The 25,939-nt window shown below is 39.9% G+C and overlaps 1 protein-coding gene across 6 annotated transcripts in view; it reads left to right on the top strand.

Annotated features, from left to right (window-relative positions):
• Window positions 1-25,939, top strand: part of ENOX1 (ecto-NOX disulfide-thiol exchanger 1) — a 362,795-nt gene that overhangs the window by 144,725 nt on the left and 192,131 nt on the right. The window lies entirely within an intron of this gene.

A 25,939-nucleotide genomic window follows, 5' to 3' on the forward strand; every position in this document is an offset into this window, starting at 1 on the left:
GCAAAATTTTTTTTTGGTCAGAAGGCATTCCTAGGGACAGGTTGAGGGGCTGCAACAAAGTAGTGTTTCACATTTTTCACAAATGTGGCATAGAGTCTCAAGAGATACTACAAAGTTGGCAAGTGATGAGTAGAAGCAGGAGCTGTGGACTGTTCAGGTGTGAGAGTTGACCTTTATGAATGAGCAATAAGGTGGAAGAGTCCTTGAAAGTGAAGGCCAGTTGATTGTTTGATATGAAAAGGAAGAGGAGCCAGGAAGATGAGTGAAAAGAAAGCCAGGCTGGCGGATGATCTCTGCAGCAGCATTGTGGATCAATACACCATCAGGGCATGAGTGAGTTTGTCAGTGGCCAGGAAAAGGATGTTGGAGTAATTGAGACATGAGGTGATGAGAGCCTAGATAAGAATTTAACAGCAGGACTGGGAGTGAGAGGTGCATCTGAGATGTGTTAATTGGACAGAATCTGCTAAACCTTTGGTGCATCCACACAGCAGGCAAGGCTCTGACTGCAGCACTGCAGCTGGTGGGGATCAGCCTGAAGAAGTTTCCCTCCAGCAACCAGAAGCAGCAAAGGAAGGTGTGGTGACGTGGGCTTTGCTGTGGGCTGGCTCTACTCAAACGGGCTATTATGAGTTCAGTTGTGGCTGCCACTGGATTTCACTCTTTTGCTCATGTGCTTCACACCTGTAGGGGTGGAAGCTTCTCAGCTCTAAGAAATTGTTGCTTTCTTTTTGTTTTTTCCTTTGAGCTCTTTGGCCCCTGTGCACACAAGTACTTGAAGTTTCCTATTCCTAGGGTTTGGCAGCTTCTCAGATCTCATGGTTTCCTGCACATCCCCTTTCTTCCTCTTGATACTGAAGTCACTAGCATGACACTAGTAAGAACATTGGTAAAAACTTCTTCCAGAATGTTTTCAAATTCTGGAAGAAGACAGAATTTGGCCAGTTGAATAACTGTATGCAGGAAATTAAAAAGCAAAGCCCAGACAACCTCATCTCCCCAAGGCAAACAAAAAAATCAACCAAAAACATTGCCAAAGGTGGAAAAACTGATCTCAGTCCTGCAGGATGTTAGACTGGGAGGCGAGGTGGGGGGACGAAGCGCAATATAACGCAGACACTATTTCCCAGTAGCTGTATTTTAGCTCCAAGCCTTGTTTCCAAGTCACTTATCTCATTAAAATCTGTCGCATGCCCTTTCCTGAGGACCATTTGGGGCATTTTCATGTGAGCAGCACAGTGCTTTGGGGGGAGGCACAATGAAGAGGGAGCTCTGCAAATGACTTTAAGCAATTTGGCTTCAAGATGCACAGGGCTGAGCTTTACCCACCACGCCAGCTGAAATCATGATCCTCCTCTAACAGGCAAAAGGAACTTCTCTCATGGAGCAACAAAAGATCATTAATATGGCCTCAACGTTAATGCTTGTTTTTGTTTTCAGTGACAAAGGAATTATTTTATATTCTGCACATATGTGATGCACCTGCTACACATGAGGATTCTTACTAAGGTAGAAACTTGAGACATATGAGTAAGACAGTGGATTACTCATAGGGAAAATCAAAGTTTAAAAATTCTTTATGACATCTGCCATGCATTGTTTTTCAAAGAAGTCTGAAAACTTTGAATTAACCTTGGTACTTTAACTACAGTTTCTAGGGAGCTGCAATAAAGCTTGTGCTCTAATACCTTTTAGAGTGAGCAAGTGGAAAAAAAAAATCAGTTGGAGCAGAGGTATGCAGCAGCATGAGAAATGTCGCCTGTGACATTTAAGCTCAATTTAATCTGCTGTGGCACTAGTAACATTTGTTGGTGGCTTAGGAGAAAGGATGTTTGCAGTGGTGGGTGGGATCACGGATGTCATCTGATTTTAAGGCTAGTGCCTTGGATGAACCATCTTTTCATGATGCTGACAGGGAGTTTTTTACTGAAGCACAGAAATCTGGTAATGCACAGTTTGTCATTTGTATGCTTTAGTCCAGTGTGGCTGATGCAGTATGTATTTTCCATTACTGCTCAGCAACATGTGAAAATCTTGTTCAGAGAAATTCTTTCTCACATGCAGTGATAACCAGATCTCCTGGTTGTTCAATTCTTTTTCCATGACCTGTTTCTACGATACATGTCAGTGGAAACTAGATAGAGGACACTAAACAAATTTTCTCATTAATTCATTCCAGCATATCTGTCTTATAAGAAGCACAATTAAACCCATTCTTAATCCCTGAGCTATGCATTCTGCAGGGCTGATGCAATTTCAGCTGATAACATAAATGGGTTGTAATGAAATTCACATGTAGCCAAGGCAGGGCTTTCTGCTTTATAGACAAAGAGACAGCAGCTCTTTTTTGTGGAGTAGTCTTTTAAGGAGATGTTTGGTGTTTCTTCTTCAATATATTGTTTCTACACTGCTCTTTTACATTTCTTTTCTGCCCTCCAGTTCTGTAACTTTGCAATAGACATGGACTTCACTCTCAACCCTGACATTTTCATTTTTTTAAACCTAAGACTCAGCAGCATTTGGCTTTGTCCTAAGTCTTAAAGAAAAAGAAAAAAAAGAAGGAAAATGAAACCTAAACCAAATCCAGGATGAAGTCTGATAAATTCTTTGTAATGTATTATTTCAAATAGAAGAGTCAGATGTCATCATATGGAATTATTTTTTCTTAAACTCTGACAGCTTAACATGTAAGGGAAGAAAGAAATCTCCTTCTGCTAGACTTGGCCTATGCTATTTCATTTAGCAACCTAGCAAAAACAAGTGTATGTGGTTGGCTTACACGTGCACACGTGCACACATTCTGATGACTGGATGATGTCATTTATTTGCTATGCTGCTTTTGGTAAAATGTGTGTTTGTTGTACTCCTTTTGATATTTTGATTGTGTTTATACTTTTTAAAAAAGAAAAAATGGAAAGAGTGGGTAAAGCTCTTAGTTCTGTTTGGGAACTGATGTGCTGTCTCAGTTTTGAGTTGCTCTGGGGGAATTAATTTGTGTCTGCTGGAACTAAGCCCAAAAGTATCTTTTCAATTGTGCCAGTACATCACCTGTTCTTTGCTAGCTGGAGTCCCAGCAGGACTTGGCATGGTGCATCCATCCAGCTGTAGCTCAGACACCACTGCTGTGGGAATCTCCCCAGTGCCTCTGGCGGGGCAGTCTGTCCTAAGGGTGTCCCTCTTGCATAGTCCAAAGAAATGGAGTAGGAATCTGATGTAGATATCTTCTGAGAAGAAACAAACTGTTTTTCACATCTCTTTTCCTTCTGTCTACATCTCTTTTGGGGTCCACCATAAGGACAATGAAGGTGACTTTTCAGAGGACTCTAACTCTCTCAAATAAATGAACTCAGTGCAGGCACTCTGAATAAAGGTGGCAGGGTGTCCTTTGCTGAGGGCCATTTTCCAAGATCAAGGAAAAAAATATCAACATAAAAAGCCAAGCATGACTTAAACCGAGCCAAAAAAATAAAGAACACCTGCAAAACCCAGGAGACTGCCAGACTGCAAAAGTCCTTATCTTTTGAGTCCATGCTCATGAGCCAGCTAGTTATGTTGGAGAGTACAGAGCCCAGAAACTTCTTATTGATAACCACGGGCTTTTGTCTACTGGAATAGATAGCAGCATCACGGATTTAACAAATCGTCAGATCTTAAAACTGGCTTAATGCCTTGGTAAGGATAGGTTGGAACCTGTATTCCATACTTTGAAAACAGAGTTGAAATTAAGAATTAATTAAATGGAATTAAGTGTAAGACTGTAACTAAGTTAACAAGGGCCCCAAACTGTGTTAACAAGAGCCATATAGTCCCAGAGAGGCACATTAAAACCCTGAGGTGCAAGGGCTGAATGAGTGGGACTTTTCCTGTGTAGTTAGAAATCTATTACATTTTGATGTAATTTTTATGAATTTATAAAAAGGAGATGGATAATTGTACCGGGAAAAGCCATTTATTGTCATGCCTGGGCAGCACAGGGGATACATGATAAAGGTTCAGGTTTGTAGGATTGCAGCTCCAGTGTGCCAGACCCATCCAGGATCTTCTCTGCATGCTTGGATCCAGGACCATGCCACTGTGCTGCAGTTGTGGTAAGGGCTTTTAAAAATCACACTCAGCAATCTGTGCTTCCCACTGCCATCTCCTCTCCCAGGAGCTTGGGCACAGATAATGAATACATCATTTATTGAGACATTCAAAGCAGGACTTGGCCATTATGCTGCTGATTGCATAGAGACTGAATGTGAATGCAGACATGGATCCTGCTGACAGGCTTGGATTACACAAGGTAAGACTCAGCAAAGCCTGGAACTCTTGTGGTTTTGGTCAGTGGTTCTGCCTAAAATGCTGAGAGTGAGTGTGTAATTGAAGACGCATGATCTAGCATAGCGAGTACAAAGGTTCTGTTCTCCAGAAATTACTTGTGCTTGGGGAGGAAAAACAGCAGAGAGCTGCATTTCCCTCCTTACTGACACAGCAGTGTGGACAGGACACAAAGTGAATGTGACACAATTGCAAGGAGCAAACCACCATCCCTACCCGAGGTTGTCGTAGTCTGCACGAACGGTTGCAGTTCCCTCTCCTGCACATTCCAGGGCAGAGGCACTGCCTTGCTGGAGCGAGGCACATGGTAGCAGAGACTGAGCTAACCCAAACATCTCCCCTGTCTCTGCTGGTCCCTTTTGGTGAAGTTCAAGCTGTGCTTCCCCACACACACCTCACCAGAGCTGAGGAGCTGCCCACAATCCCCAGCTCTGCCTGCGGTCTTGCATCCCCTAGGAATCCATCCACAATTCCAAATGTCTCTGAGAGGTTGTTCTGGATGAAGAAGGTGGTACAGTTTTATCTGCTTTGCAAGCGTTTGTATTTTTGGTAAGAATCCTTTTCTTTTAGTATATTTTTTCTTTTTTTGTCTCTCTCTTCTCTATCCCTCATTCCTGCCTAAGCTGAAAGAAGACACATTATATCTGAGTTCTACTCTGCAGAGCATGGATTTGAAATTAGCAGAATGAGTTAGTCCACTCCTAGTTTATTAAAAATTGTTTTTTCTGGGACTGATAAGGAAACCAATTAAAAGCCATGAAGTCTATTTTCATAATAATGCTAAATGGGGAACTTCATAAATTGAAGATTCACCATGCAAAGAAAAAGTGATATATTTTAGTTTAATAAAATGAGTTCAGAATTCTTTAAAGAGTAGGGTAGTAACTTTTTTTCCACTTGTTTTGAAATTAGTCCTTAATTCTTGCTCCTTATTTAAACAAACTTCCTGCTCACAGCCAGGAGGCAGTGCAACAGCTGTTCTGTGGACTGAAAGCAACGGGATATTTGCTTGAGGACATGGCAGAAGAGGGTCAATTGTATGCAGTGAACAAATAATTTATTAGGTTGGCCTCATTTCGTCTTTGTCATTTATCTGTGAACAGAACATAATTTCAGCAGTGCTGTTTGTTTTTCAGAGTTTGATGCATGGAAACAAATAAACGAATGTGACTGCTGAATTTCTCATGGACTTTAATCGGTAGATATTCAAACATATTGGTTTTGCTCTTTTAATTGGATATGTGGTGCTGGTTTCAGTCTCCTAGCTGTATAGAAGTTACTAACCTCTGGGATAAATTACTGTGCAAAATTCAAAATGTATTTTCTATAATATTTCTTCTGAATCATTTTAGAATTCCAGGCACAGAATCATTTTTTAAACGTTTGGGGAGTGGGAAACAGACTGGAAAGAAATTAGCAAAATAAGAAAAATAGTCAAAATAAGTTTATTTCCCCACTTTAGACAAATGTGTGAAGAAAGTTGGTTATTTTGACAGTTTCTATAAGGGATTTAGCCATCTAAGTTAGCAGATATGATCACTGCTTTACAGCAGTTTAAATGTTAAAAACAAGAGGGCTCTATTGGTACTCTCTGTAAACAGTGTTATAACTTCAACTCATGTCTAAATGCAGTGTGCATATTAAGTGCCTATTCTCGTAGCAATAAACATGGTTTAGTAAAATTTATATTTTGATGTGCATGGAAGTAAATCAACAGAAGATTGGGTGAACTGAAATGTGTAAACTTTTCTAGCTGAAGGAACTGAATTACTGAAATGCAAAACTAGTTACCTGCTTCATTAAGAGCTATGAGTACAGATGATTTCTATGGAAAAAAAAAAGTGATGGGAAGCAATTGGCTAGAGAGTGATTGCAGAGATAGTGTTGGTGCTAATTGACTTGTTCTGGATGTACACAAAATCAGATTTGCCAATCATATGTGCTTTTTGCAAATGATAATATTATGGCAATTAAAGGATAAATCACTTTTCCATGATGTTGCTGTATTAAGTTAAAGTGATCATCTGGGTTTAATTCAGATCTGAGAAGAAACAATTTATTTTAAAGTGTTACCTTTCAAGTCTTATTTCTTCGTGTGTGCTCTGAGTGCTTTTTGTCTGCTGTATATTGACGGTTCTCATGCTCAGACTGCTGATCCTAAGGGTGTTCATATAAACAGATGTTCCTCATATCCTGTCTGGGTTATTTTTTTCCCCCTTCTTTATAGAAGTCATAATTCTACTGTATGTAGTGCTGTAGACATTTTCATGGTAGAAAGCCACAGTGTCTTTCATAAATGCCGTTTCCCATGATAGACCAAAAAGCGCGTGGATCCCATGGTGATGGATGTTCATTGGAGGCAGCCTGGGCTGCAACAGGAGAAAACAGATACATGAGACATCAAGGCACTATCTCATAGTTAACCTTAGGGGGAAGCAGCCTAAAATGTAAAAATGAACTTACTAAGAGATATTTTACTCAGTAGGTTCAGGGGAGAACTGAAAATCTTTTCTATAAAGGTTTTGGTTGTTTTTTTTTTTTCTTTTCTTTTTTCATTTTTTACCCTTCCGCTTCAGCTATTTCACTTTCAATTTGCTGAATTTCCTCTGCACACAGAACAATTATTTCTCTCATGTCTGCATGATGATCCAGGAGGGCTTGGCTAAAAGGGAGGCTTCTCCTTGGCTTCAGACCCTGAGGGTCTGCTGTGCAAGCTAGCACTGAGAAGCTCAGACTAATAACTGGGTCTGAAAACTCCAAATCAAGAGATCACTCATATTGAACAAGAATCACAGAGCTCTCTCCTTGGAAGCAGGCTGAGGATTTATGGATTTTTGGAGAACTGTTTTCTTTACTCTTGCAGCAGGTGGAGGAGTGATGGATTTTGTTTTAATCCAACCCTGTAGGATGAGAGAAAATGGAGTAAAGTTGAACTGGCTACAGAATAAAACATTCTCTGAGTTTGCTACAAATAGACAAGATGTTTCTCACAGTTTGTAAAAATTACAGTGAAAAATGAACTACAACATGGAGACAACATGACTTCTGTTTATAAATGTTTGTATTTCATGCTGAGAATTCCTTCAGCTAAGTAGATGCCTTTAAAAATATCTGAAAATTATAAAATCTGACTCCAAAAAAGTTAATTTAGTGGATTAAATGTACAAGAATTAAATTCTTCTTCATACAAGACAGAGTGGAATTGCCCATTGGACACCTGATCATACAGAGTCCATGTCATTCTTGAGCCTGGTGCCCTCTGAACCTGTGCTCACGAGTTGACACAGCATTTTGCAAACTGGTCATTAACACTTGCCTTTGTCACCCTGGATGGGTGAGCCATAAGTGAGCTAAGCTGGCTGCAGGATTTACTAGCATTTTTACAAACCTATTTATTTCAGTAGTTCAGGTTCTCAAACAGCGGGGGGGGCGGGGGGGGGGGGGGTGGGATCCCAAAATATTAACGTTGCATCATTTTTCTTAACTATTGACCAAACCACATGTTCTGATCTTCAGTAATATGTTTTCACCCACTTTTAATTAGTTTTCTCTTTCCTTCATCTTTCTCCCCTTTTTATGCCAACCCCTCCTTCCCCTTCTCCTCCCAGCTTGTATCGATTTTACACATTGTTCTTCTGAAGTTCTCCTCCTAAACATTAATGATTTCCTCAAGCTCTGTTAGTAGGATGTTACAGAAACTGAGCATGGACTATAGTATATCCAGTGTGTCAAAACTGATCGCAGATAGCTGTTAAGATAATTTTCTTTCAGTATCTTACCTCCACTGGAATAGATGGCAGTGGTTTCATTAGCTTTGATGAGGAGACACCTGGTTATTTGCCTGTTTTCAAATATGCCATGGAGTCACAGCAGGAGGCCTCTTCCAGAAAGGTTCAGATCCCAGCCCAAGCCCTGAGCCGCACCTGGGGGTTTCAGTAGGATGTGAAACAGAAGGTTCAGCTACCCAGGAATCCTCTCTATAAATAGTAGTGAGGCAACTGTGGGGTGCTCTGCTGTATTAAAAGATGCTACTTTAATGTGGAAAATGCAACGAGAGAGGAGCCAGTCTTCTTGAAAACCTGTGTTTGGAGGTGCTGAGCACCTGAGAACATGATGGAAGGAGAAAACTATAGAGTAGAGGTAGCTGTATGCCTCTTTGGTTTATTTTGAAGGATTTCCAGTCATTCTAACAATCTGACCATCTCCTGGCATCTCTCGGTGTGCGCCGATAATTTTTGTGCTTCTTGTGTTGGCAGCACTCAGTGCAAGGAGAACCTGATGAGGATCCTGTGCAGCTGTCTCAAGGCAGAGTTCAGAACCCACAAGGAATATTATCTACAGCTGAATATTGAATTGTTTGTCTCTGTTCAGGAGTTTATCTTAACACTGTTGAATTGTATCTTCAGCCTGAACTAGCAACATCTACTGTGCTGAGTAGAAGACTCTTGGTTGTTCTGAGCAACTTATCTGTGTTTGTTCTCTTCAAAAAATTTTTTTTTTAGCAGAGTCACTTCTTAGAGCTGAGCAACACCGGACAAGGAAACCAGTGTGCACTTTGCTGAAGGAACTGTGATCCTTGCTTGTATACTCCTTAGAGAGTCCAGTGGTCACTGATAAATGTGTGCAACCCCCTTCTGCACTGGGCAGGCATGGTTATCCCTGTTCTTGAGTAAGGAACTAAAAAATTGCGAATTCCAAGTGGCTTTCCAAGCCATAGACGTTCCATGACACTGTTTTGTCAGTACTGTAAGATCTGGCTCACCCTTTGAATTGATATGTGAGGACTGGCATTCCAAAGCTGAAGGAACAACTGGGACCTTCCAGAGATAAGAAAATTACATAGATTCATAAAGTATTTAGTTTACAATTTAGTGTTCAGTGAATCACTAAAAGTATTCCTATTACTTGACACAAGTAAGATGTTATGGGGAGGAAATAAATCTGTGACAAGTTTACAATTTTGATTTTATTTTTTTTAAATATTGAATTTTCACTTCAGAAGGCACATTTACTTTAAGGTTACAATATAAATTTTATTTTTTTAATATATCTTGGTGTTCAATCACTGTTTTCCTTTTTGACATGCTTTGCCTATTACACTCCTCCAATAATGCCACAGTGTTTTTCTTCTGAAACTTGTTCACAACCTGTGGAAAAAATGTATGTCTTTGTGTATATAATGGATATGTTCTCTCTTTTAAATCTGTGCTGCTCCTTACACATAGAGCAGACTGCAGAGGAGGTGGAAATGGACAATGTGGTGCCAATGAACTCCCTCTTCACTAAGCTCTATGCCTGTAGGTGACCCTCTCCATCCTGATCCTGCCTGTGAGCAGATGGTGCCAGCACAGGGGCTGGACCTGTCCAGGGTAAAGACACAAGTCCATTCCAGCTCTGATGGTGAAGAAGAGGTCAGGGACACATTCTCACAGGTTTTAGTAAGAAAGAAAAATTGTCAATATTTTATCTTTATCATCCTCTCCACTTTTGGCTACTTTTGCAGTAGTCTCATCCCAAGGCTGTTATGTATCTTCGCATTTTTTTTGACACCTCTAAGTGAAAACTGACTTTTCTCTTTTCTCCGCTTTAGAAAAAAGTTCGGAAAACATCCTGCACAAGAAAATGTCCAAGATTACATTCTTCTGCATAATTTTCAGTGATCTGCAGATTTGTGTCACATGGTGACTGTTAAAGCCTGCATTCAAAGCCTTTCTCCAGAGGACATGCTCAGGTTGTGATATGGTTAAATGCAACCTAAAAATTAAGAACGTTTTGAATATCTGCTTGAGAAATTTAATTATGACATTATGAAATTTGTAGGCTTCAGTATCTGTAAGAATGCTACTTAATTTCCTGGAAATGCTATTAGACTTATGCTCCGATCAGCTGGAATATTTTATTCATAATCATGTGGCACTCAGTGCCCATAATTAACAATTGTGTGTCAATTTGTCAAGCACCATAAAAAACAAATGGGAAGGCAAACTGTACTCTCACTTTTGCTTTTTCAGCAAATATTTTTCATTATAAATCCCATTTTCTAGAGGAGTTCCTGAGATTACTTTGGTATTTTAGTCATTTAAAAACAAACAGTAGCCAGTTTGCAATTACATGCATTCCTGAATGGAAACGCTTCTGGACACAGTACTGTATACACTATCTCATTGACTGTCAGTAACAGGGAGGAATGTTCCTTTTGTGGGCTGTCAGAAATATCTGGCAGGTAACTAAATGGTCCTTTTCAGTTCTGGGTAGATGCTGATCTGGTGTGTTGCCTCTGCTCCCGGTGTGTCACACACAGCATTGCAAGGTGCTTAGCTCCTCAGAAAATCAGGGTCTGCTCTCTTTATCTTTCTTTTCCCCTTTTCTCTTTCATTTCTCAGTTCATTCCCAGTGATGGTAACTATGTTAGTGAGGGTAAGACATGCTCATTTAATAATTTCTGAGGACCTTGACAGTAAATTACCATCAGGCATCTGAAGGATGATAACTAAAATGAACAAACAAAATCAGTCAGTCAATCAATCAATCAGCACTGGTTGCACACTCCCTGGTAGTGGCTGTCACAACACCACTTTTCTTCAGAATGTAAAAAAACTCCTGTTCTATGTAGGCAGAAATCAGACTTCAACAGAGGCAAGTATTGATAGGGTTAAGGCATTTATTCTTATATGCTTCACTGGACAGTCTGGATTCCTATCCTGCCACTGAATCTGCCCGTCTCAGTACACATCTGTGGTTTCTGTAGAGTTCTGTAGGAACAGGTTTTTAAGCAGAGTTTAGCATTTTTCTGTATTCATTTTGTATACCTATCCTTTTTTTTTGTCAGAAATCCCAGTACAGAAATGCTGGTTTAGAAGCAGGGGTTCATTTTTCCTTATTTATAGGACCTATAGGACTCCTATGGGACCTATACACATAATAAATGTAGACAAGCAAACAAACAAAACCACCTGAAAATGGTGAAAATTAAGTAATTTGTGCATTTTCTAGCATTGTGTAGTTTTGATTTTCTGGGGATTTTTTTTTTCCAATTTGTTTTTCTTACCTACTTGTGTTCATTGGTTATCTCACAAAACTTCCAGTCACAGCTGTTGTTGGTTGCCAGGAACAGTGCCATGATATGGACAGACTGACAGTTCTGCTTCCACAGACAAGACTAATCTCATGCTAACCTGGCTGGTGACCATCTATGACTGTTTTTCATGCCTACAGAACAAAGAAAATATGGAAGAACATATTTTAGTGGTGGAAAAAAACAAAGTGGAAATTCTTTTTTGCTATTTGGGTGTGTTGAAAGTGGGGTTTAAGACATAGTGAGTCATATAGCAGTGGAAGACCAAGGGATTTATGTGGGTAACCTGGGATTTGTTTCTTTATTGCATTTAAATTTTATATATGACCTGTAGTCACTTGCTGGGGCAAATGCAACAGAAGGGGCAGGAGGATGTGAGCAAATCATTCTTGACTGTGAAATGGTGCACCTCAACCCTGCTTTGAAAGACACACTTCCTGGGCAGGGAGTAGCCATGATTGCAAGGCTCTCTCTGTTTATAGGAGTCTTTTGAAAATGCTGTTACATAAATGCCACATATTGGCTCATTCTGTGGATCCTTTTCTCACTAGGAACTGTACTAAAACTTCTAAGAGGTTTATGAAACGGGTATTAGACAGAAATGTTTTTTTCTAAATAGGATTAAGTCCAAGATTCAGTCTTTAAAGTTCCTTTACATCCCTTAAAATACCACAGTCCATTTCCCATGTGCCTATACCCACATTTATTTTCTTAACACTCTTAAAATTATTGGTGCAAACTTGACTTTTCTTATTGATCTCTTTTTTTTTGATCATTCTAGTGTACTTCCCCTTCTATTTCAAGTGTCTTTGACTTTTCTACTCTCTCTTTTGCTTTTCATACAGAATTTAAATGCTGTGCCAACAAAGCACTGAAGTAAAAGCTTATATTTTGATGTGATGATATTCCCCAGTGCATTTGACCCACCTTTCACAATAAAACCTTACTCCTTGCTGGATGACTCATATCAGAAAATAACTTTTAATGGATGTGTTTAGTGCAAATATCCAATGCCACCTCCATATTAAAGAGATAGTTGTTTATGAGAGAACACTGGCCTATATCTTTCAATAGGGAAGCTTGTCAATGTAGTGCTACAGTTGAGGTTTATATAATTTTGCCTTGAAATCTTCATTTGGAGCATCCCCCACTGCCGCTGTAATCACATCTCTTTTTATGCTTCTGGTGATGGATCCATGTATTTCAGCTGGATCTTAGGAGAACTGTGCAGTTATAGATCCTAAAGATGAACTTCAGACTGTTCTAGTTTAAAGATAAGCCAGGGTGGTAGCTGTGAAGTGCTGTGGACATCTGGCAGCAGGACAGATGACTGCACAGTGTTTTCATTCCACCTCACAGTGTAAGTGGACTTCATCATGTAAAATACAAATAGCACTTTTCAAAACCCTCTGATATGGGGATTTTCCCCTTATACTTAGAAAATACTTTCTCTTTGGCTAAGATTTAGGAAACAACATTGGAAACTAGGTCTTAGCATATTTTTTCAGAAGTGAGATGAAAGAACACATTTGGGCTAGAGGGCTTCAACCCTCTCTTGGCACATGGAGTTTGGAAACATTCAGTCTCTTAACAGACGCGTCATCTTAGAAATGTTTGAGGTCTTTTCCTTCCACTTTTCCCATTGGAAGGCTGATTCCAAACTCAATTAATGGCTAGGAACTTTATTTGCATTCCTAGCCTAAATATATTCATGAACAACCTTTATCCATTTGTTGTGTGACACCCTTACCTTTTGTCTTGAATAGTTCTTTATTAATAATTAATAGGGTATTAATTAATATTTAATAGAGAGCAAACACATCCTCCCTTACCTTTCCCCTTAGCTGTTTCACTTCATTTTGCTAGACTAAACAATCTAAGCTCCTCTAATCTTCCTTGAAGAAAAAAAATGCTCTTTCCAAAATTATTTTTGTGGATATTTTCTACACCTGGTCTATTTTCATTTTATGATGGCCAAACTCCAGCTTGCAAAATGCATGTGGCTCATAAGCTCTTAAAATGTGGCTCTTTTGCTGCTTATTCAGTGCTAGTGCTGCTACCCAAAATTCAAGAGAAGTGTATTGCCAGCACTGCAAGGTAAGAAAATGAAATAAATAGGCGCAGGATCAATGCACAATGCTCTGGTATATGTGATGCTTCTAGTATGAAGAAGCAGCTTCCTGCTCTTCTGTGTGTTCCACAGTGTTGGCAGGACCAAGGATGCAGGCACAAGGTAGGAGATGGTGTTTCACTGGGGAGACGTGCAAAAGTGGGGAGGCTGATAAGGTGGGAGCAATGATTTTTTAGAGAGTTGCAGGGCACAAATAGTGAAGGTGAGGAGGATGCACCCTTTGGGCTCCAACCATTTTGCAATGGTCTTAGGGAGCGTTGCTCAGATGAAATGTAAATGCAGGTGGTCTGGAGCCCAGCTGCCCTGTTAAGTTTATCACCCTACATGTATTTCTGTGGCAGGCTGCAGTAGCACCTGAGCCATGTGAACACACCAGCCATGCTCTAGTGTGATATTCCACCAGGACTGATTAGCCCTTCTCACATAGCCAGGCTACTCCCAGCATCAAGGCTGGCACTTATGGCCAGCCTGACTTTGGATATCATGGCCAGGCATTGCAGGCTTAGACGATTGGCATATAAACAGCAGAAAAATCTCCCAGAGTCTGGAGTGTTTGTCAGGTACGTAAATATCTCAGATTATTTTTCCCTAAATTATCCCTATGGGGATCGTTTATGCAGCAGTTTTATAACTAGTTTTTGCATAAAATATAGTCCTGGTACTCAGGTTATCTTTTATGTAGTCAAACATTTTATTGTTTGCATGCTAATCTAAACTCTTCATCACTGAATGCCTTCAGCAGCCGTAGTCTGGTTTTCCTATGGTGCTTTGCCTTGGAAAAGAAAATGAATGTGTCTGCTTCTCTTAATCATAAATTCAGTCTCCTGTTTCTTTGTTATAATTCTTTTGATGTGAAAAAACTCCAAATCCATTTTTTGTGAAATTTAAAAAGCTGGTATGCTTAAGAATGCATATGTGCTAACAATGAACCCTCTGCATGTGGATGCTTAGTAAAAGCTGGGGCAATGTCTGTGTTGAAAGAGTTCTTTCTGTTTTAATACTTTACTCTTGATTGTGCCTGAGATACCATTTCCAGCCTTAGAGTAAGTACAGGACTTATTGTTCCAAAGTGGTATGGTGATCAGTTCAGACCTCTAGTTTACTTTTTTCAGGAGCCTCTTTTTAATGTCTCTTAGAAAAGTATGACCCTGATAGAGGAGCCCAGATGACAAAGGGAGCCTGATTAATTTAGGATTTCCAGTTTCCTGGAGTACATTGGGGTGTACCAAGGTTTAGGATATAAGTCTGTCACACTGCACAGTTCATGGAGTCATGGCAATGAAGATTAACACTCCTGTATAAGGCACACTCACCCTGCAATGTCAGGGCTAAAACAAATCTCTAAGTGCTTAACATGCAGCTCTCATTTTATCTGCGTCTGTATATGTTCTATATGTATAGCACTGCACATTCCTGAGGCTTTGTCAGCCCAGGTATCCAAACTCAGTTGCCACCTGCTTGCATTTGATTACAGCTCCCAAACCAACCTCTACTTTACCACCATTTTAAGCTTTCTTGTCTTCAGGGTTAGGAATGGCTGGCTGCTTCTTGGCCAGTGAGAAGCAAGATCCTTGCACCCACAGACCTCAGCCATTGCTCTGAGGTGAAAAGCAGTTTGGTCACTGATACAGTGTCATGGTAAGGATTATTTGGACCCAAACAATTTCTTTCCACTGGGACACTTGTAGAGGGGATGCTGAAAATAAAATAATAGTCGTTTTTGTATGCAGGCTACAATGAGCAAGGTAACTGCCCAAGGAATGCCTCAGGGAGTAAAAAATGGACTTCACTGTGGCACAAGACACCTTTGGGGCCAGAAATCTCAGCCACAGCAGCATTTCATAGCCCAGTAGTAATCCAAGATCAAAGAGTATCTGCACAATTTGGGGTTTTTTTCCCCCCATACTTTCCTCTTCTTTTACTTCCTACAAAGATTAAATTCAAGATTAAAAAAAAAAAAAAAAGTCTCTGCTGTAGAATGATACCTGGAACAATAATTGGATCAAATGAATAATGTGCATTTTTACTCATAGTCTCTGAAGTGTCCTAGTTTGTGTGATGGATTAATCACCATTTCCTTGTGAATTATGTCATAACTTTCAAAATGATATCTTAGTTTCCATAGAGTGGCTGAAGCCATAGACAGCTGCCTTATTAACTGCTTGTTCGGATCAGCTCTATGAAACTAGAGTTTTAGTTAGTGGCAATGGTTAAAGAAGGTGGGGAAGAAATTCCCAGGAGGTCACAGCTTACATGAAATAATTTTCATCAAGATGCAGTTGTCAATTTTAAATTGTGTGTGGCTGGTTTGTGTCTGAGGCTTGTTGAATAAAGTAATCAGGTCACAGTTAATCAGGACATATCTGATTCCCCCTCAAAACCAGGGAAGCCCAGTGGTGGTAGATACAGGATATTACTTCAACTGTGTCCTGTATTTAAAGGAAAAAACAGCTGGGAGCAATAGTTACTTTCATTAGTGATACTAATTCAGTCAACCTATGCAGCATTTTGGGCCCCATTATATAAATAGGAAAAAAAAAAATCACAGTTCACGAAATGTAGGGACCAAAGATTTTTATAATAACTTTTATAATAACTTTCGCAACCTGTTCCCAAATACACCTTTGACAGGAGAAATGAAAAGGGAAACACCTCAAAGAGAGGGGGAGGGAAGGAAGGAAGGAAGGAAGGAAGGAAGGAAGGAAGGAAGGAAGGAAGGAAGGAAGGAAGGAAGGAAGGAAGGAAGGAAGGAAGGAAGGAAGGAAGGAAGGAAGGAAGGAAGGGAGGGAAGGAGAGTAAATGCTATTAAATGTTTACTTTAGTAAAAGTATTCAGTTGTGCTCTCTGAGGTATAATAAATATTGTCCAAAACTGCAAAATGTGCAATTCTGTAAGACAGGCTCAAATCCTCCAGGCTGCTGAGAGTGTTCAGCCTACCATAATTTAGAGTTTGTCATTAATAACTGGCACCTTTTGCAGACATATTTCTTATTCCATCATACATTAGAATTTTTAATCAAATTGGTCTTAGCATGCTAAAACATGATCATTTGCTAGCAAATTTCATTGGTCAGGGATAAATACATTGAGAAATAATAATTCTTAATGCTGAAAGTCAACTTTAGACTTTCTGTTACGTGTACAGGTTTCCATCATCTTTGTGTGGGACTGTGATGTGTAAACTCCTTTCCCAGCACAAATTTGGGTTATAAATCTAAGTCTCCAATATCATGTTCCAGCATAAATAAAAAGAAATCAAATTTATTGACTCAGCTTTTTTCTTTCTTTTTTTTTTTTCCCCAGTTCAGAATCAACTTCTGATTTTTGATTTGTTAGATTATTCCATTGACTGGTGACTGAAAGGCTAATGCAGGAACAGGCACACTGGGTCAGATCAAAAATTTGTCCAACTCAATCCTTGGTCTTCAGCTCTGAAATAAAAGCCTAGTAAAGAGTCCAAGAGGACAGGCAGGTATAGGTATATAGTTTGTGCTGCTTCAGTTCATTGCTCAAAGACTACCTGAGCCAGGGATGATAGCCCTTGAAAGGTTCCTATGATTCCTATGAACTGGTCCTGTCAGCTTTTCAGAGCACATAAACTTCTAGCAGTTACAGCTTCCCATGGCAAGGACTCGTGCACAGTTTTGTGATGTACTGTATGAAGGACACATCTTTTTGCTGGTTCTGTAGCATGCTAGTTTCATGTGATATGCCCCTGTTCTTCTCTGTATCTTCAGATAGGATGAACAGATTCCTTCCATCCTCTTCGTTCATCTGATGATTCTGTGAATGTCTGTCACATCCCATCCTTAGTCATTGCTTTCCCAGGCTGAAAATAACTGTGTAGTTATTTTCACCTGCAAACTGCTCCATGCCACTGAGTGTACTTGCCACCTTCCTATTGGTCTGTTAGATTTTTCCATATCTTTTTTGGGTAGAGAAACCAGGAGATAAGGATGGAACTTTTGCAATGAGAGAATGGTATTTCTGTTTGTTTTCCCTTCCTTTCCTAGTAATTTGATTTATTGTTCTGATTTAACACCAGACAGCATCTAGGCACTACACAGCTGCTCACTCACTTTCTCCTGGTGGGATGGGAAAGAGAATTAAAAGAGTAAACTGGGAAACCTCACGGGTTGACTTTAACAGGTGAAGCCAAAGCCACGCACATAAGCAAAGCAGAAAAAGGATTTCATTCACCATTTCCCTTGGGCAGGCACACAGGTGTTCAGTAATCTCCAGGAAAGCAGGACTCAATCATACACAAAGTGACTTGAGAAAACAAATGCCATAATTCTGAACACCCTCCTCCTTCCTCCTTCTTCCCCCAGCTTTATATGCTGAGGATGATGACATATAGTCTGGAGTATCCCTTTGGTCAGTTGGGGTCAGCTGTCCAGGCTGTGTCCCCTCCCAGCTCCTTGTGCACCCCCAGCCCTCTCTCTGGTGGGGTGGGGTGAGAGGCAGAAAGGACCCTGACTCAGTGTCAGCCCTGCTCAGCTGTAACAAGCACATCCCTGTGTTATCAATGCTGTTTTGGTCACAAATCCAAAACACAGCCCCATCTATTCCAGCAATACCCAGGACATTTACTTTCATGAGCACTGAGCTGAGCTGTTTGAAGGGCTGACTGTTGTCACTCTGAAATCTCATTTTGTGCCTGATAATAGCTTACTGCAGATTTCTTCACCCTGTGTACGAAGTCATGGTTGTTAGCTTTTTCCACATGTCCAGGGCTCTCAAAAACAGTAATTTCACAATTATAAGCCACACATTTTGACTAAAGTTTTGGTCCGAACCCAGAAGTGCAGCTTGTAATCTGGAGCGGCCAATATATGAACAATGTTCAGAAATTTTCCAACCTGGAAGTGCAAGCCTGCAGCAGCCCCAAGCCCAGCCGGAGACCGTGCGGCCCTGGCAGCGGGGCGGCGCCGCCGATCCAAGCCTGTGATATTTCTCTGTATTTTTTTGGTGTTTTCAGTCCTGTGCAGCTGCGCGGCTCCCCGCCTGCGCGGCTGCCTGGCTGCCCGGCTACTCGCTCGCGCAGCTGAGCGCCTGCCCGCCCGCCTGGCCGCCCACGCAGCCGGCCACCCGGTTGGCTGCCCACGTGACTGAGCACCTGGCCGGCAGACCGCCTGGCTGCCCGCGCAGCTGCCCAACTGAGTGGCTGTTTAAAGGCAACACGGATCTGTTGGAAATGCTTGTAAAACGACCACACTGTTGTTCGTATCTTTTTCCGCTTGTAAATAAAGCTTGCAGGTAAACTGCTGCAGCTATTGTCTGTATCTTTTTTCACTTGGAAATAATGTTTCCAAGGTCGGCACCTGCCAGTAAACCCCGCAATCTCACGATTCTGTTACTAATTGGCAACTTTGTGAAAGTTCGCCTTGAACGAAAGTGCGGCTTATAATCAGGTACGGCTTATATATGGACGAAGATCTAAACGTTGTTGACACCCAGACATGCGGCTTATAATCAGGTGCATATTATAATTGTGAAATTACTGTACGTTTTCAGTTTTACCTGCTGTATAATTGCTTGGGTTCTGAGCTACAAAGAGTGCACTGGTATTGGTGGTGTAGGAACAAGAGCGTGTTCTTGGAGCAAATCTCCTGATTGTCTCTACTTACCATGCATTTGTACACACAAATGAATTTGATCCCTTTCAGATGTAATTAAACCAAAAGATAAGCTCCTGAAGTTCAGCTTAAGTGTCCTATTCTCAGACACTGAATCCATAGGAGTAGACTGGAATGAGTCCAAATTAAATTTAAAAAAAAAAGAAAAGAATGAAAAAAATTATGAAGTTTGGATCATGCATGGTCTTCATCAGCAACTATTTCACATCTACTCCTGTTGATCCTTGGTTCTTTGTATTTTTGACATGGCTTCAAGCCTTACTGCTGTACTTCACCACTTGCCCTTATCTTTAACTTCCAGAGCAAATTAGTGTCATCGATATAGGAGTTAAAAAAAGGCAATTATTATGCAGTTTAGGTTCAAGATGTTAGACCAGCATCATTGAGTAGGGATACATTTTTCCTCCAGATCTTCTTATATGTGCCATTTCTTACCAGTTCTTTTCTACTACTGTGCCTGATACTTTGAGTTTTTCTTATTAACTAATTTTAAAATAATTTTTAAAAATCTCAACTGTTTCTAGTAGTTGTTCTCTGAACTTTAATACTCAGAGTGAATATTTCACTGTCTTCTTTATATTATTATTTTCAATGAAAGAGAAGCTGCCAAAAGTAACGGAGAGAAGTACAAGAGTTTGAGGCAATGGTAAATTCTTTAAAATTGGCATACTTGATAACTGATCCTCAACATTTGAATTCATGGGAAACAAAATCAGGGACTGGTCTTGAATGAATATGTTATTCAGGGATGATGAGCAAACTGATGTGGTTTCTATAAATTGTTTCGCTAACCTTCTGGTCACAGCAGTGGTTATGATATAAAACCTTTTTCACTTGCAGGATTATCACATTTTGCAGTGCTCTGTCTTTCCGTTTCAATAGGCAGAATTTCACTCATTGGTGCATTTAATTGGGGGTTTGAAGGAACCAATCTTCTGTTCCTTTTGAGTTGGAAACTCATCTTGCTGGACTTCTATTTATGACCTCTTGACAATGCTTATATTTTATTTAGGAAATTGTTTTCATTACTTCAGTTTGCTCAACCAAAAACCTCCAGGCACTTCATTCAACTTTAGATGAGCAGAGTAGAATAAATGCCTAAGTTGATGGAGTGCAATGATTTATGATTAATTTAACCTTCTGCTGTTTTGGTGTCTAGTTTTTCCGATCTATCACACCTGGGATTGAAGTAGCCATGGTGAAGAAGTCAAAAAAGGCATATGAAGTGCCCTTGTCATCCATCTATAAAGCGGGGGTCTGACAATTCCTTCCATGGAACTTCTGATTACCAGGAACTGGCCTCATAAATATAACAGGATCTCCTTGGTGTCTGGTCTCCTAAAGATGGTGTGAAATCCACCTTGAGGTTAGAAGCAAATAGTCTAATCTGGAGAATTTTTAGGCAGGTATTTTTTGAATAGTTAAAAGAAAATAAGCCTAGTATTGTTATTATATTGAGTAACAGCCTCCCCTTTGTCAAATGATAAACGTACTTCACAACTGCAATCTTCTTTGCAGTTGTTCTGCCAAAACTGCTAATAAATTAAATCCTTATTGTTAGGCATATTTATGAAATATTTGTTTCATTCCTGAGCTACGTGCCTTTTTTTTAGTACATTTACAGAATTAACATGCTCCTGTTGCATATTTATAAATCTTAAATATCGTTAACTTCGAATCACAGAATTAAGTGGTAACTGTGATTATTCTTTTATTGTGAGAATGGAAGGCATCTGTTCATTGAGTTTACAAGATAACATCTGCTGCGGAGGGTGCCAAACAGCCAGCTATTCTGCAAACTGAGTGCCAGAACATGACTTTTAAAGCAAAGTCTGTGCTGCAAAGACAATGGTGCAATGCCTGGACAGAATTCAGAGGATGTTTGCTTCAAGGGGATCTCAGCCATGGTGTTAGTGGGCAGGAGAAACACTTCCCTCACATCTCTATACAAATAGGGTTTGTCACCTGCTGTTCTCTGGGCTCTTCTTGTAGATATTAAGAGAGTGGTTGTGACCGGACCACGCTGATTGTCTGATACCTTCAAGTGACTGCCACATCTACCCCACTGCTGGGGGTATCACGGGGAGAACTTGTCTGCTTACACCCTGCTTGCATGAGGGGTGGCCCTAGCTCAGTGAAGCTGGGGAAACTTAGTCTTTGTGTCTGCTTTGCTCCCCTCTCAATTCACCACAGGGTGTGCTCTATCTAGCAACTCAAAAGGATCTAAGTGTGTCCTGTCTGAGCAGTTCTGCAGCAACAAAGCACCATGCATAATTTACAGATATTTATTTTATGAGAAAAGAATTAATGTGGCCAACTAACAAATCCATGTGATCTGCTGATGAGCAGTTTTCATCTAGGTATGAGTATATCATGGAAGGAGAACCACACAAGAACTGAAGCAAGAGTAAATCACGAAGCAACTAGATGCAATCAAACAAGAAGCGGGTTAAAAGCCTACAGAAATGGAAACAATGTAAACGCCGTCCCTCCAGATGGGACAGTGCAGACCTACTTTAAACCTTATCATGGCCCCATTAATACTACTATAAACTTCAATTTAATCTATTTTGTCTGTCTTCAGATTATTTGAAATAATCTCTTTTACTTAAAATTTTTTCCCTCTCTCCTGCCATGTAATTTATCTTTCTTTACCTAGTTAAACTATTCAGAAAAAGATATCTTTTTGTTTCTTTTAATGATCTGAAGCAGAATTCTTGAGTTTATACTGCTTATTCTTCAAGCACTCTTTTCTGGCCCAGAGAGGCTTTATGTAATTCATGTTGCCACAGTGTTGGAAAATATTATTGGGAAAGGAAATAGACATTTTAGTCATATTAGAGCATTAAAAAATGCTTTCACACTGCATCTTTGAAAAAAATAATGTATTTCTAACAAAGCTGCATGGAATCTCAGCTGGAGGTGACTGTATAGCAGTGAGTACCTCATGTTAGATCTAAATTTATCCGACTGCAGTCAACCAAAAGCAGATGCAGCGTTAGTTGTATAAACTGAATATAAAGGCAGTCACTTTGCCGAGACAAGCTTTAACAAAACACTTCTTTCCTATTTAATTTTCAGATTATTATGTTGCTCTAAGGGACTGATGACAAGCGATCATGCTGTTTTGATGGGGGCTCCTGATTGACATCGGATTTTATTAGTGACATTAATATTGAAGGGAAGGGTCACAGGCTGGTTACGGTTCATCTTACCTGCCTGTCTCCCTCAGCAACCAGGAAATGTCCAGTAATTTTCTGGTTTTATGCTTCTTTTAACATTTTAATATTTCATATGGGTAAAGTGCAAGTTAATCATGTTTATGCATTAATAAAAGGTACATAAAGCGTTTCAGTTAGTCAGTTGAATGAAATGATTTCAGAGATGTGGTAATAACCTTAAGTGATGTTTTGAATACACTTCATATAAATTAGATCCATTGGATGGGACAAAAATGATGTTTTGTAGGCATCCAGTAATTGTCATGTTCACTAATTCCCGCAGCCACTCTGAGCAGATGCTGGTAGCTTTCCTTCATCATCCAAAGTTTTTCCGTGTTGTATGTATGAATTGTATCCTTGTGTTGTAAGTAGCCCACCCACTCCAATTTTCCCATCCCAGTCAAGAGCTCCATAGACTAAAAAAATATAATTCCAAAACCTCAAGGAACATTCAACTCCTTTCAGAGTATGATGGTTTAATTGCCTGCATGGATTTCTGACCAGAGCCCATCAGGTGCACAGAAATGAGAGGTATCTTCTCCCATTGCTGTTGCTACTTGCTCTGCCTCTGTGCAGAGTGGTTTTCAGTCTTATAGTTGGTTGCAGGGATAAAACTGAACAAAGTAATTCTTTCAGCCCTTTTGGCATGCCTCTAATGGTAGAGAAAAGGAAAGAATGCATTACCCTGTCTTCTGTCATCCACATCAGAACAACGCATGTTGAATGTTGGATCACGCACTCAGGCATTGCATCCATAAATGAAACAGGCAAAAGAAGGACTAAAGGGAAGGGGCTAGCTCAGAGGAGGAGCCATTTAATTCTGTGGTGGATTTTGAACTGCGTTTTTGTGGAAAATTAAGAGCATAATAATTTTGAATAATGTAAACTAATCTTTATCTGTCATAGCAGTCTTCTTCCCCCAAATTAGTGCTAAACCCCATCTATAATAACTAATGCTATCATCTCTCATAAATATTTGGACTCTTGTTCTTCCTCAATAAATGATGATTGCATTAAGTAAATATTTAGCAATTAGATAGCATATCTATTTTGGCTTTCTTCTCCACTTGTGTCTTTGAGCATGCCACAAAAAGACTCAAAGCTCTTTTTGGCTCTCCCATGCTTTCCACTTCTTCTCTGTAAATATGCAGTTGAAATTTCCTGTTGTATGTTTCTAAACTCAGCAGTGAAAAGGCAGTTTAAAAGCCAGGCTATGCAGCTTAGGAAGGATAAAGGAAATGAGGAACAAAACCAGTCTATAGCTCCAGTAAAAATGTGGTTACACAGCAGAACAGGATAGTTGCACTTTGCAAGTCAGATTTTCTGCACTTCTCCTAGCAGCAGACCTACGGGAAAAGAGAAATAAAAATCTAATATGATCCTAATATGTTGGAATTTTAGATGGCCATTAATGACTGCAAGGTCTGTTTTGAGAGGTGAGAAATGCTTTGGCTTTTGTTGTTTATGTTCTTTGGTGCAGAGCTCCTTGCACAACTGAAGATGCAAATAAAAGCATTCTGTTTGTCGTATACATCTTTAGTGTGTCCATTATTGCAGGCAGAAAAACCTCCATGTTTCTGCATTTCTTAAGCTTCAGGCACAGGGTGAATAAATATGTAATTGAAGGCATAGTACAAAAGATCACGAATTTTGGTTTAAATGTAAAAAAAATATATTCCCTTTGTCATCTGAAAGCTTATGTACATAGTCATTGTTTTATTTAAATCTAGACTAGCAGCAGCTCAACCTATTTTAGCGTCTACTCTCAACAATATATCTTGTTCTCCAAAAATGTGTTTTCTCTCTCCAGTGAGGACCCTTTTTGTTCCTAAACAAAGCCCTGAAAAGGTCACATTGGAAATCTGAGTTCCAGGTAATTCAAATGTAAGCCTAAGTTAAAAAATGATGTGTCTGCAGCTTGCCAAGTGCTATTAGAATCTACAGTGTTAGTTTAGATTCAAGTCGAATAGAGCAGTATCCATTGGGAAATTATGCTTTCCTGAGAAGCATGTATGGATTTTTTTTCTTTCTGTATACCTTTCCAATAAATATTATGATAGCAAGATTCTGTTTCCCATGAATTCTTTATTTAGGTTAAGTATTATGTGTGAACTCTGATTTCATGGTTTAGTTCTGATCAAAGTAGCCAATTTTTTTTATTATTATTTATTTATCTGGTAGAGAATTGTATTAAAACACTCAGCAAACTCACATGACAGCCCAAATAAAGGTGATTTGTAGTAACACAAGTCCAGTTATATAGTAAGGAATAGACATGAAAATACTTGAAACTGCAAGGGAGGAGGAATTTTGGTTTTACCATTCAGATCCACAGCTGAGACCTGGAGATACGAAAGTGAAGTTCATAGCTTGAGATAAGAAAAGCTTACTGGAGACAGCAGTGAGAAAGAAAATAAACAGTAATGGCAACTATATTAATAAAAAAGGGAGTGAATATATTCAAAATGCTCCTGCAGGCCCGGGGTGACAATGAACAAAGGTGAATGGCTTCCCCCTCTTGCCACATTTCCTCTACTGAAACCCCTGCTCCTTTTCAGGGAAGCCAGGGAGTCCCTTACTCCCACCCTGGCCCTGTCCCCTCAGCCATACCCCTCTCTCTTTTTTTGCAAGATTAAACTTCATGTTCCTTGCTCTGTTTCTGAAGTCTGGTGCACATGTATTCATTCCTAAGAAACTTTGATCAGCATAGCTCTGTCTACTTCTGTGGGATGCATAACTTCTCATAGGCTGTGGTTCATCCTGGTCTTTGCAAGCTGATTTCCCATTCTTCAGTCTGACAGTTTCTGGAGTAGAAGCTAATACAGGACTGAAAATCACATCCATATAAAGGTAGCTGACATCAACCGTGAGTTTGGGAGGTTTGGAGTTTTAGTCCAGACAGACTTTGAGTGCAGTGTCAGTTGTAAAAGGGCTTCTTATGCCCAGTGATATCCATATGAACATGCTGGCATTCAGAGCATGAATGAAATTCTTCTTGTGTATTTTTTCACTCAAAACAAAATATAAACATGGAAGTGTTAAAACTAGTAGACAGAATGGAATGTAGAATGCTGTTGCTAAGCATCACTTAAAAGGCCATTCTTCTCTGAAAATTGTTGATAAATACATCGCTATTTGACTCAGGAGATCTAATCCCAGAGTGTATTCAGAATGCAATCTTCAAATGCTAACAATAAAAATAAAGGTTTTCCCCCCCACCCCTTATATTTTACTCGTGTTAGCACAGCAGAGTCAACATCTCTGACCATGAGCTCTCTATTCCGTTTCACCTGTCAATAGAGTGGTTCTGAATGTTCTGCTTACAGACCCCAAACCATCATCACCTGTGTTGTGTGCCAATGCAGCGGCCATTGCAGAACCAAGGCAAGATGAAGGACAAGGCTGGAAAGAAATGGACTCACACAGTTCACTGTTAGAAGCTCCAGAAATTTTTCAGTCAATGTAGAAAATGCCAATTTTATGAACTGGAAATACTTCACCTGTAAGACATGGAGTTTGAGCATCATTAGGAGTGGTGCTCCTCAGTCCAGCT

Source organism: Catharus ustulatus, chromosome 2, assembly GCF_009819885.2.
Source record: "Catharus ustulatus isolate bCatUst1 chromosome 2, bCatUst1.pri.v2, whole genome shotgun sequence".
Taxonomy (NCBI): domain Eukaryota; kingdom Metazoa; phylum Chordata; class Aves; order Passeriformes; family Turdidae; genus Catharus; species Catharus ustulatus.